Genomic DNA, 12,290 nt, shown 5'->3' on the forward strand with positions numbered 1-12,290 from the left:
AAACACTCCTTCTCTGTTTTGAGCAGGCCTGGGGCAGGGACTGTCGGTAGAGATGTCACTCATTTTGAAGGAAACTTTGAGAACATCATTCATCCATTTCTTTTGTCCACCTGCTGTGATGAAATTCAGACAAAAATGTTTGCATGGGGAGTCTGGTGTTGGGCATGTTATCAACATAGCCTGCCCCATGAGTAAAATTAGGGCTTCATTGCTGGGAATGTTGACTAGGAAAAGATGCTGATGTTGATTTGCATATCCTGATACTGGATTTGAAGGACTTTTTACAGCATTGGTGATATCTTTTCACTGCTTTGAGGTGCCTGATGTGAATAATCCATGTTTCAGAAATGTATGGAAGGGTAGGGATCACTGCGGCTCAGCAGGTTTGAGATCTTCATCTTTAAACATTTCTTCCTCAGATGGCCAAATGCTGTGGAACATTGAAGGGAATAGTGAACTTCATCATCAATGTCTGCCTTTGTTGAGAGGTGGCTGTGGAGCCGACGGATGTGGTTGTCTACGACTTCCAAGGTTCTGTCATGGTCCTTTACAGTCAGAAGGCTATTTTGTACAGCAGGTCAGAGTGGTAGAGAACCTTTGTTTGGTGGATGTTAAAGCCCATCATCTCTAAAGCTTCAGTGAGCATGTTGAGGATGACTTGGAGCCTGGCCGAACAAGCACGGACGCGAGTGTTACCTGCGAAGTGCTGCCGTCTCCAGAGCCAGTATTCAACTAAGGCAGACATTGAGGATGAAAGTCAAAACACTTTCCTTTGTCAGGCCTGGAGGGGAAAGAGTACAATGAATGGGAAATGGGGAAATGATTAAAAACACCAAATACTGGCAGGTAAGAAATGACCACACCATTTTCTTGCTGGAACACGCAGTCCGTGTTCAAACCTTTCTCTAAGGTAATGGAATCACTACCTGGCTTCCCTTAGGTTGAAAATCTTCGTTTGCATTTGAACATGACTGCTCTGACAGTGATGACTGGTGTGGGCAGCAACTGGAGCACAGCCTGTGATGAACTGGAGATGAGTGGGTTCAAACCACCTCCTTGAACGTCTCACACTCATAGTGTGAGTGCACTATCCCACCCAGTACAGAGGATATCTATCAAGGGGAGTTGATTCCTGATCTGTGCTGTGTTGATCACTTGGTAGTAACAACAGGCATTCGACATAATTTGCTGTAGAATGTGAGGGGTCAAGAAGGAAAAGTTGTACCCAGAAATGTTGTTGTGAATTGGTTTACACTGTCTGAGATGGTGGTAGAAGCCAATTTGAACATAACTTTCAATAGGGTTCAAGATAAAAATAAAGGGAAGAAATTTGCAGAGCTACAGAGTAAAGGCCTGGGAATGAAACCAATTGGTTTGAATGCTCAGAAAGTTGACTTAAGCTTTATAGGCCAATTGGACTTCTTGTTGCTTTTCTTCTCTGTGGTTCTGTCATGAATCCAAATCAGAGTGGCATTAGGAGCACTGCAGTTGCCTTCAGTTCCGCTGGCTAGGGTAGGTGTGGAGTAAGTCAGGTCCTACACACACTTCCTATTATTTTCAATTGGAAAATGCTGATGTGCAGATGTAAGGGAGATTGGTCTGAAATACACCACAAACTGGGCATTGAGGACCTTCAGTAAAATACTTGCAGGTTTATAATGTGGGCTCATATTTAAGTAGGGTATTAAATGGCTATCTGTACCCATGGAACAACACCCCAGAGATGGAAAGCAAATGGTGTATTATCACTAACCCAGGATTACCATGGGGTCTTCTGCAGTGTTTCCTCAGAGCTGTCGAGAGTGTGCTACAGGAAGCAACAGTATGATGTGTTATAGAGTTTTGTATTTTTTCACATGAATTCTGAAAATAATTTTAATAATTATCATATGAACATGAACATACTGAACAGCAATACAACTTGTAGAGGATAAAAAATCTGAACTGATATATTGAATAAACGTTTTTATTAATTGTAAAGCATGGCAAGAAATCCTTAATATGTTAAAAAAATATATTTATAAGTATTGGTATCCAGTGGAATTTTATATTCTACCCACTTGACTGTCCAAGTTTTGACTTGGAATAACTTAAAGTCTGTGTGAAGCCACTGGGGCTGAAAGACAATGATTTTAACAGAGGGACTTTGATGGAATCAGTGTAGTTTGGAACAGGACTCTGATATACTGCATCACGGGCTTTTCCCAGGTACCTCCATTGGGATCAATGGTAAGTAAAATTAGTTAACATGTAAAATGGGCGGCTTATCAATTCTACCAATTTTCCATCATGGGGGTGAGGTTAAAATTACCCATTATTTCTTCAAAAAAAAAACAACAGAACAATGTAAATATTATAGCTGGCATTGCAAACTACCCAAACAATGTCCTTGCATTAAAGTAAATGCAATTGATCCACCATGCTCCTGAACCTGCCTCTGTCTACTCTGTCCACTGAACCTTCTTGATTTATCCTCTACATTCAGGTCAATCATTCCAGCTGCTACATTGTTACTGAGATCCCCACCCCCTACCACCAAATTAGTTTCAATCCTCCCAAAAAGCATGAGCAAACTTCCCTGCAGGGTTATTAGTATTGGTACTGGTATTGGTTTATTATTGTCACAGTGAAACGCTTGTCTTACAAACCGAACGTACAGGTCAATTCATTGCACAATGCAGTTATATTGAGTCAGTACAGAGTGCATTGATGTAGTAGAAGTAAAAACAATAACAGTACAGAGTAAAGTGTCACAGCTACAAAGAAAGTGCAGTGCAATAAGGTGTGAGGTCACAACAAGGTAGGTCGTGAGGTCATAGTCCATCTCATTGTATAAGCGAACTGTTAAATAGTCTTATCACAGTGGGGTAGAAGCTGTCCTTAAGTCTGGTGGTATGTGCCCTCAGGCTCCTGTATCTTCTACCCGATGGAAGAGGAGAGAAGAGAGAATGTCCCGGGTGGGTGGGGTCTTTGATTATGCTGGCTGCTTCACTAAGACAGCGAGAGGTAAAGACAGAGTCCAAGGAAGGGAGGCTGGTGTCCGTAATGTGCTGGGCTGTGTCCACAACTCTCTGCAGTTTCTTGCGGTCCTGGGCAGAGCAGTTGCCGTACCAAGCCGTGATACATCCAGTTAGGATGCTTTCTATGGATGAATCTGTAAAAGTTGGTGAGAGACAAAGGAGACAAACCAAATTTCTTTAGCCTCCTGAGGAAGTAGAGGCGCTGGTGAGCTTTCTTGGTCATGGTTCCTACGTGATTTGACCAGGACAGGCTGTTGGTGATGTTCCCTCCCAGGAACTTGAAGCTCTCAACCCTCTCGACCTCAGCACCATTGACGTAGACAGGTGCATGTACACTGCCCCCTTTCCTGAAGTCAATGACCAGATCTTTTGTTTTGTTGACATTGAGGGCAAGGTTGTTGTCATGAAACCATTCCACTAAGCCCTCTATCTCCTTCCTGTACTCTGACTCATCGCTGTTTGAGATATGGCCTACAACGGTGGTATCATCTGCAAACTTGTAGATGGAGTTAGAGCAGAATCTAGACACACAGTCATGAGTGTAAAGAGAGTAGAGTAGAGGGCTGAGGATGCAGCCTTGTGGGGCACCATTGCTGAGAATAATCATGCCGGAGGTATTGCTGCCTATCCTCACTGATTGCGGTCTGTTTGTTAGAAAGTCAAGGATCCATTTACAGAGGGAGGAGTTAAGTCCTAGGTCTCGGAGTTTGGTGACAAGCTTACTTGGGATTATTGTATTGAAGGCAGAGCTGTAGTCAATAAACAATAGTCTAACGTAGGTGTCTTTACTGTCCAGATGCTCCAGAGCTGAGTGTAGGGCCAGGGAGAGAACATCCGATGTAGACCTGTTTTGGCGATAGGCGAATTGCAATGGGTCCAGGTTGTCTGGTAGGCTGGAGTTTTGAGTCGGTATTGCCTCTTAGCATCCCTGATAGCTTTCTGAAGGTCATACCTCGATTTCTTGTACAGATCAGGATCACCAGATTTGTGTGCAGCAGTCCTCTCCTTCAGTAGGGAGTGGATCTCTCGGTTCATCCATGGTTTCCTGTTTGGGAACACCCGTATTGTTTTCATTGGTACACAGTCCGCCACACACTTGCTGATAAAGTCTGTGATGGTGGTGACATACTCATCAAGGCTGGCAGCTGAGTCTTTGAACATGGACCAGTCCACTGTCTCTAAGCAGTCACGCAGGAGCCCATCTGTTTCCTCAGACCAGCACTGAACAAATCTCCTTACCGGATCCTCCTGTTTCAGTTTCTGTTTATATGCAGGGAGGAGGAGCACACCCTGGTGATCTGATTTCCCAAAGTGAGGATGAGGGGTGGCTCGAAAGGCATCTTTGGTGGTTGTATAGCAGTGGTCAAGGGTGTTGGCGCCCCTGGTGGAGCAGGAGATGTGCTGATAGTATTTTGGTAACACACTCTTGAGGTTGACCTGATTGAAGTCCCCTGCGATGATGAAGAGGGCCTCAGGATATCCTGTCTCAAGGTTGTTGGCCACAGAGTATAGCTCATTGAGTGCAGGCTTCATGTCCGTCTGTGGTGGGATGTAGACTGCCATCAGGATAGCTGAAGTGAACTCCCTTGGCAGATAGAATGGTCAACACTTCACTGTTAAATATTCCGGCTGGGTGAGCAGGAGCTCGCCAGGACCATCACGTCCAGGCACCATAAGTTATTGATTAAGAAGCAGACCCCTTCGCCTTTAACTTTGCCTGAGGATGCTGTACGGTCCAGTCTATGAATTGAGAAGCCCTCAGGTTGAATAGCACAGTCAGGTGAGGCAGGTGTGAGCCACGTTTCAGTGAGACATAGTACACAACAGCAGTCCCCTTCCAGTTTAGCTCTAAACTGTTTTTCTTGCACGGTGATCCCAATGATCCAACTACCTGAGGTCCTCCCTCCTGTATCAGCTATTTAACCATGCATTCATCTCTCCTATATTCCTGTTTATGCCCTGGCTAGCATTTGGCACAGGGATTAATCCCAAGATTACAACTATTTTTATGCGGTACAACTCTATGACTACTACAAGGATGCCATTTGTTGTGAAGGGTAAAGCTCACTTGAGTCTTTGTCCAATAAGCTCCTTCCATGTGTCTGTGGAGAAACATAGTTATAACGATAGTGTGCACTGGCATCTCTCATATCACTGATGTATTGTCTGTCGGTGCCAGCATATTCATCAGTTTCCCCTTTTAGAAAAGACTCCAATTCTATTACACGGGAGGAATCCCCAGCATGCAGGCATCACTGACTGTACTCCTGCAGCCTTTGTTCCTCACCCCGTTGCTCCTCAATTCTTGAACAGAGGAGGTCCTCTTGTCATTGAATGCACAGCCAGTCTGTGACCATAGGAACACAATTATGCACATGAATGCTCGTTACCCTGGCAGCTCCTGTGATTCCTTCATCCTATAGCCATCAATGGAGTAGCATTCTTTTAAGGCACATGAAGACAATGGTCATACTGCTGTACATCCAAGGGTAAGGTATGCTGCAGCTGTGGCTAACACCACTACTGTGTAACCACTAAGAAGACCTGGAAAGATGTATATTCTGTCATCATAGCCCAACCCTAAGTCTAAGTGTCCAAGCAATAACTCATATTTCAAGGGGACTGCAATGTTAGCCATGGACATGGCAGCACTCTCACCTCTGAGCCAAAAAATTGTAGGTTTGACTTCTACTCTAGAGACTGAGGAACACATACTGGGCTGTCAGTCTATTATGGTGCTGGAGGCTGTTCAATTGGATGTTAAACTGAGGCCCAGTATTTTCACTCAGTTGGGAAAAATCAGGGAGAAGACCAGGACGTTCTCCATGTGTTCTAGCCAACACTTATTCCTCAACCAATGCCCATAAACAGTCCATTGGCCACCAATTGTGGAATCTTGCTGTGCAAAAATTGGCCACTACATTTCTCTATATTATAGCAGTGACTATTCTTCAAGTGAACTCTGAAGTACTGTGGGATGTGAAAGGCAAATAAGTAAATGAAACATTCTTCCCCTTCCTTCTGTTCAGTAGAGAACATAATTTTACAGCCCATCATTTTGTTCCTCTGAGTACAGAAACCAGTCTAGAATATCATTTCTGATTTTATTGATATTAATATGCTTTATAATGAACTGAATTCCATGCAAAGATTAAATGAGAGAGATCTGTGAGAAATATATATTTCTGAACTGAATCCATTTTAATAATGCATCCTTTCCTATCCTGGGATCAATATTAGTCCTGCAAACTTATTGACAGTAGTGACCTTCACTGGTTACTGCTGGCTTTCTGGATCCATGATTGCCAGGAACCATGGATGTAGAGTGGCGAGGTCAGTGGCATTGATATCAATTGCTGTAGCAAAGAAGCTTACACTATGACAGGTGAAATGAGCAGACAACAATAAGAAGATCACTTGATTGATGGAACTGATCAGGACTGAACAAAGCAACTTGCAACCACACTGATAAGAGTGAGTTGTCTTCAGTGGAGCAGTCACTGCCATATTGATGAGCTGGTCAATAGACATTAAGCAGATTTGAGAAATGGAAAGGGTTTAGCTGCAAAGCAGAAGCAGAAAGTGAACACTGTGTACAGATGAAGAAGAATGAGGGATTGATATTCACGCTATTTTGTTTTCAAAAAATGAAAATGTAGCATGGAGATTAACTTCAAACCTTTTTATTTCTTTCTGAATATTTCTTTATGCTGACAAGCAAATCAATGATACACAGAGTGCTGAACTCACTAATGTGCTGGAGTTCAATTAACACCAGCAGAAACACATTTGTTGTAGGATACTTCAATTGTGCATGTTAACCCTTCAAATGCTATGAATGAATTTGTTTATAGCTGTGTCCAATTGATTCCTTTAACAATACATGCACACAGTCACTTTGCCATATGAGGGTCACTGAGTGGTGATCAGGAATCTGGTTTATTTTATTCTTCTCATTATCCCAGGACAGACTAATTCAGTTAGAACACATCTAAAAAGAAACAGTTACTTTTATTTCCATTGCGCCTTTCGTGTCTTCAGGGTGTAACGAAACCATTTATAGCCAATGCAATATTTTGGAAGTGAAGTAAACACCGCAGTGTGGAAAATTCAGGAGCTATTTTAGCTCAGCAGTGACCACAAATGTTACTGAATTGAATGATCAGATTACCTGGCCTAGATGCTGATTAGTCTACTAAAGTTAGCAAACTCAACAAAGCCTGAGGCTACCCTGGTCTGAGCAGCTGAGTATCAGCCAGGCAGCACATATACTCACTCAGCAATTGGGGGAGCTACTAAAACATTTCCACAACAATATACGTTATTTAAAACCACAATAGTTATTTGTAAGTTTCAATATTTAAAGAAAAGGAATCTGAAAAGAGTCAGGCTGATGGAAATCCATTTCACTCCCGCTTTGTTGACAGACGATTTGCTGCTTCTGCTCCTTTATAGAATTTGTGTAATTGAGACAGATGTTGCATTTAATTTCAGGCACAAAGCAGGCTATTCCTTCAAGATTCTGCTCCCTCTTGGTTCACAGACGAGATCCCAAGAAGTGAGTAATGCCCTTCAACTCCCAATTAAAATTAAGTGAAATATGGAGCCTTTGTTGAGGACAATTTCTCTGCAGTGTGCTACTGGGGGAAGGCCGCAGGGCAACCTTCCGTGAGCTTGTGATGAGAAAGCCATATCAAATGCACAAATCCTCTCAACAAATTTAAACTAATTCTGAGCACTGAACATTATTGTGAAACACTGAGAAGAGCCTGTGATTGTAATTAAATGTGCCCTTCAGCTGATTCATGATATGCTACATAACTCAATTTAATGAAATTGTAGATCAATAAATTCAATTTCCCTAATTACCAAAAGTTTAAAGTGGCTTATTAATTTAGATTTAGTTTAGCCTCATTGTTGTGGGCTAAAAGGAAGCTATACAATGTCTCAATTTGAGAAAACTAATGACTGAAACTGAATGGAACATTTCTCAGAATCATCCTCCCAGTAACTGTAGTAGCTATTTTGATGGTATCTATGAACCTGTTATTTTAGTTACTGACATGTTATTTTATCTATTTCCACACACTGTTGATAGTCTATTAAGCTCTGAAACTGAACACACGATGATATAACAATGCAGTTGTACTAGCATAATAACTGGAGGTTACCCATTCTGACCTTTATTAAATAGCCCAGAAAAAAGCAAACAAAACCAAGGCCACTGTACAAGCCAAGGAATGAAAGCTCAATCTTTACTGCCAAGGCAGCTTGGATGCCAGTTTAGTTGATGCAGCGTTCCTGAGGTGATGTTAGGCCTGATAATAATGGTGCCATCTCCCAAAGTTTCAAAGCCCCTCACCAATGGGATATTTATTGGTTTTGATTCGTGGTGATTTTGTTGTCTCCATTTTTTTTCTTGTGGTTTATAACTTGCTTTGTATGGGGCAATTTGTAAAACCAATTTGACTACTTTGGCAATATTTAGCACAATGATTTGTTAACCATTATCAAAATGCTAAAAACTTTTTGAGACACAAGAGACTGCAACTATGGTCCTGAACCTGAAATATCAACAATTCCTTTCCTCCCACAGATGCTGCATGACCCACTGAGTTCCTCCAGCAGGTTGTTTGTTGCTCTAAACTTCTCATGACTGTTGTAGTGAATGCCAGTGGTTATAGCTTCCTCACTTACTGAACTCATCTTTGCAGAGAGTGCAAGGTTTGGTAGGCATTGCAGCAGCCAATTCTGATCAAAGGCATGGTTGAGGGTTAGAGCAGCAGAGTAGCTGAGGTATGGTTGGATATGGGTGATGTTACAGTTGGAGAGGTATGCTGTCTTAATGGAGAGAACACAGAATCAGAAGCTCAGCTCAGAGGCACATAAATAGCCAAACCTCGACAGCAAATGTCACCGATCTATTTAATTGTAAGCCCAGCTTTGTGTTCATCCAGTGTGCATTTACTGTGATAAGTGTATATCAAAACAAAATGGTGTTCTAAAGCTCCAGAAATCTTCATGACTACATTATAATGATCGCTAATTGCCTCATTGTTTCCTGATTTACGGAAGTTCTGTACAAAATAAAATGCTCTTGGCTGCTTCGTGATTAAGTGTTTGTCCATCAGAGCAAGAATTATTGCATCCCGCTTCACTGTTGATACTGCTCTTGTTCCTAACAGGATTGCCTCAGGCATGATCTGGAGAACCCACTGCATTGTATCATTAGGACTATCTCTTCTTCTTCTTAGGCAGTCCCCCACTAGAACTATAATCGAAATCATGCTTCATTTAGTTAAGTTTAATGAATACATTTCCATCTAATCAGGCTCACTGGGTTAATGCATCCCATGTAGTGTTCTGGGTTTCACAGATTGGCAGTGTCCTAGATTTGAATTCTGATTTGTGTTGAATTAATTGATCTCACCTAAAACAGTTGTGGGTAGGGCTATTCACTCCTATGAGACGTCACAATTAACCTTGTTTCTGTTGTCACTGACATCCACATATATGTACATCTGTGCAAGAGTGACAAGAATATATCCCCATCCTCTCCCTCTCCATCTCTCACTCCCCATGGAGTCCACCCCAAGCCATTGAGACCAGGTATAGTTCTGCAATTATTCTGCCAACTAAAATGGCACATGTGGTTTGCATGAATACTGTGAGTATTGCCTTTATTCAAACTGGGTAATATTACTGTTGATATGAATCCAGAATTAGTGAGATTATCGCTTTGAAGCTGAGGCCATTTCATTCTTTTTTTAAACCACAACTTTCTCCAAAGAAAATCCTCCCCAGGAGAAACAGCAATGACCCTGTCAGCAGCAGAACTTTCAACAGCAAAGGACACAGCCACCCTACGCACCTCACTTGTAGTGACCTCAACCATTCTGGTGAGAAAACGTGGTAATCCTGATGTTACAACATGTCCACATCCTTCTGCTCTGAGCAGACCCAAATGCAGTTTACTCTCCATTTATCAAAAGACATCTCATTAGAATCTGATCTTAATTTGAAAATGGTGATATAATAAAGAGCTTACCTACCCTGACTGTAATGCATATAGTATTGGTTGTGAACAATGATTGTTAATTTAAGGTAGGTAAAGAGGAGAACAAGGCCCGAGACTTTGGGATTGAAAAGAAGTTAAGAGAAACCAGGCCCACTCATCCGCTCAGATTTCAGTCTAAGTAAAAAAAACACCGTAAAAGTCCCGATCACAAGGGATAAAGTATTGGAGAAACTCACAGGTCTGAAGGCGGGCAAATCGTCAAGACCCAATGGCCTGCACCTGAGGGTTTTATAGGCTGTGGCTGCAGTGGACCTATTGGTTGAAATGTTTCCAACTCACTAAATTTATGGAGAGCACCAGGAGATTGGAAAACAGCCAATGTGACTCCCTCATTCAAAAAGGGTGGTAGGCAGTAAATGGGGAACTATAGGCCAGTTAGTTCAATATTTATTGTTGGCAAGATGCCAGAGTTAATAATCAACGAGGAAATAACTAATCATTATGGAAATCTGAACATAATTAAACCTAACCAACATGACTTTATGAAAGGTAAATTATGTTTGACAAATTTGCTCGAGTTGTTTGAGGATATGACAGGGAGAATTGACAGAGGGGATCCTGCAAATATGGTGTACAGTATTTAGATTTCCAAAAGGCATTTGACAGGGTGCCACATTAGAAGCTGGTTCATCAACTAAAAGCCCGAGGTATTGGAGGAAGTGTGTTAGCATGGGTTGGAAAATGGCAGAAACATAGAAAACAAAGGGTTGGAATGAATAGGCCCTATTCAGGCTGGAAGAATGCTATGAGTGCAGTACCCTGAGGATTGGTTCTTGTCTCTCGATTATTTACTGTTTACATTAATGACCTGCAGGAGGGAATGAAATGTAAGGTTTCCAAGTTTATTGATGATGCGAAAATAGATGTAAGGTCGTGTTGTGATGAGAACATTGCGATTCTGCAAAGGGACACAGATTTATTGAGCCAATGGCCGAAAACTTGGCAAATGGAGTGGGGAAGTGTGAGGTCATGCACTCCGGTAAGAGGTGAATGGAGAAAGACTGCAAATGAGTGGAACTCAGACGGATCTAGTTGTTCTATTGTATGAATCACAAGAAGTTAGCAGTCAGGTACAATCACTGGTTAAGAAGACAAATGGTGTTTTTGGCCTTTATTGCAAAGTGGTTGGAGTTTAAGAATAGGGAGGTTTTATTAGTTGTACACGGTGTTGGTGAGGCCACACCTGGAATACTGTGCACAGTTTTGGTCCCCCTGCCCAAAGAAGGATATAGTAGCATTGGAGGCAGTCCAAAGGAAATTCACCAAGGGTAATTTCTGGGATAAGAGGATTGTCCTATCAAGAGAGGCTAAACAGTTTGGGCCTGTATTACTTGGAGTTTAGAAGAATGAGGGTATTCTTATTCGAGTATTTCAGATCCCAATGGGCCTTCACAGGTAGATGCTGTAATAGGCTTACTAGTGGAAAAGTCACAAACAAGGGAAAATAGCTACAAGATAAGGGGCCAGTCATTTAAAGCTGAGATACATAGAAATTTCTTCTCTGGAATTCATTTCCCCCGAGGATGGTGGAGGACAGATCATCAGATATATTTAAGGTGGAGATAGATGAATACTTGAGAGGTTGACAAATTTAGGTTGTGGGGAACTGGCACAGAAGGGGAGTTGAAGCAAGCATAGATCAACTGTGAACATGTTGAATGGTGGGGCAGACTAGAGGGTCCTGATAGCTTGCTCCTGCTCCTATTTTCCTGTATTCTTGTTTTCTTAAGACCCTGACTCCTTTAAGAATTGTGACATGTGATTTGCTGCTCTCAGGTTTGCAAATTCTTTTGTGGTAAGTTCCAGAGAGACGATCTTTGAAGAATCTTAAATAAACACGCACGATTTGACTGAGCACTGTATGTCTCATGTGTAATCCTGCACGTTCTGCAGTGGACTTTGTTAAAGGTTAAGGACCACTTGTGCACACATACCTTACACTGAAGGTCATCAATAAATGTAGAATAATACAAAGTAGTGTGAGAAGAAGTGAAAAAGCTAAATGTGTTTCATCTATGTTGCAAGAACTCCAAAACTATGTTAAGTGCTTAAGCACACATGAGTTTATGTTACACTGTTAAAAGTGTCTGCCATGGCGAAATGATAAAACTTTTGTCTCTGAGTTGGAAGATTGTTATGGGTTGAAGCTTCACTCCAGAGACATCAGCATATATCTAGGCTGATGCTCCCAG

The sequence above is a fragment of the Pristis pectinata genome, chromosome 10, assembly GCF_009764475.1.
Source record: "Pristis pectinata isolate sPriPec2 chromosome 10, sPriPec2.1.pri, whole genome shotgun sequence".
In the NCBI taxonomy this organism is placed as follows: domain Eukaryota; kingdom Metazoa; phylum Chordata; class Chondrichthyes; order Rhinopristiformes; family Pristidae; genus Pristis; species Pristis pectinata.